The following is a 1278-nucleotide window of genomic DNA, read 5'->3' as shown; positions in this document are numbered from 1 at the left end:
AAAATCGCATTTTTTGCGATTTTCGAATTTTGATACGGTTGCTCTAAAATTCGGGTTAGACCCATTTCCCACTCAATTTGACCCCCTGAATAAGAATATGAAGTCGAATTTCCGAAATCATGCACGGATTTTGAGATATATGGAAATTACAATTATAGGTGTTTCCGAAGCACATTTTCGGGCATTTTTGGGGTCGTTTCATGTACAAAGACTAAAAAAAATTCAATCATTAAAAGTCAATTTTTTTCCAACAATAAAAATAACATTCAGTCACTAAAAAGGTAAACTATCCGATGGTTGATACTAAATTAACCCAAAAATAGAGTACTAGTTTCCCCACTCCCCTGATGTGCCATGAACTTATAGCACATTTGACGTCCAAAATAAAGGATTAGTGCAAGAAGTCGAGCATGTTTATGTGGATATGACGGTTCTTTTGCTAATGTGTAGGTAAAATACATTGAATCAAGTGATGGAAGGAAAGAAGCAAAAGTGAAGTGTGCAAGACTGTACGACTGGCTATATGAGTCGTGGTGGTGTGTACGGGGCATGAAGATGTTAGTGGAAGTAACATGAAAGAAATTCAGTTGAAGTCTGGTGACAAGAGACCCCAAATGGATCGTGGTGTCTTGTACATGTTGTACAAGGGCTCCTGAAACAGTTGCAAGTGAAATTGACAGTTTTTGTTGAAGTCTTGGTTCACGAGGGGTTTTGATGGGCAGTGAAAAACTTCATAGACTATTTAACTCGCCCGTGAAGTGAGTCAACTATTATGTTTCCAACTTCATGTATGACTCTTTTCTAAGACTATTTTTAATCCCTAGGGTTTATTTTTGAATTATTATCGAAACTATGAGACAAGTTCTTTGTGGAGAAACAATAGTTTCTAGTTTGATACATTTTGGTTGAATATATTGGATCAGTTTTTGTGATCTTGATTTAGTGCTTATAATCAAGAAAATTTTGGTTTTTCAATTATCGTAAGTCTGCTTTGTTATTCTTTCATTAGTGTCTACTACTTGTTTCATTGAGAATATGAGCGGTTAAATACCACAATTAGAGTTGTGGGAACCATGACTATAACACAACGCTAGAATCAAACACGAATAACTTCTGATTGATGATCACATACGTCGTATCTATTTTCATAATGAATGCTTTCTAATGAGTGCACATATTAGAACATGCCTATATTCATCACTTGTTTGAGTGAAAAGCGATGATTAGGAAAATCAAGAGACGATATCTACTAGCTTATTCTAAAGACTTGAGCTCGAG

Source organism: Solanum tuberosum, unplaced genomic scaffold, assembly GCF_000226075.1.
Source record: "Solanum tuberosum cultivar DM 1-3 516 R44 unplaced genomic scaffold, SolTub_3.0 scf00053, whole genome shotgun sequence".
Classification (NCBI taxonomy): Eukaryota; Viridiplantae; Streptophyta; class Magnoliopsida; order Solanales; family Solanaceae; genus Solanum; species Solanum tuberosum.
The sequence above is the reverse complement of the archived record's forward strand: the minus strand, read 5'-3'. Positions refer to the sequence as shown.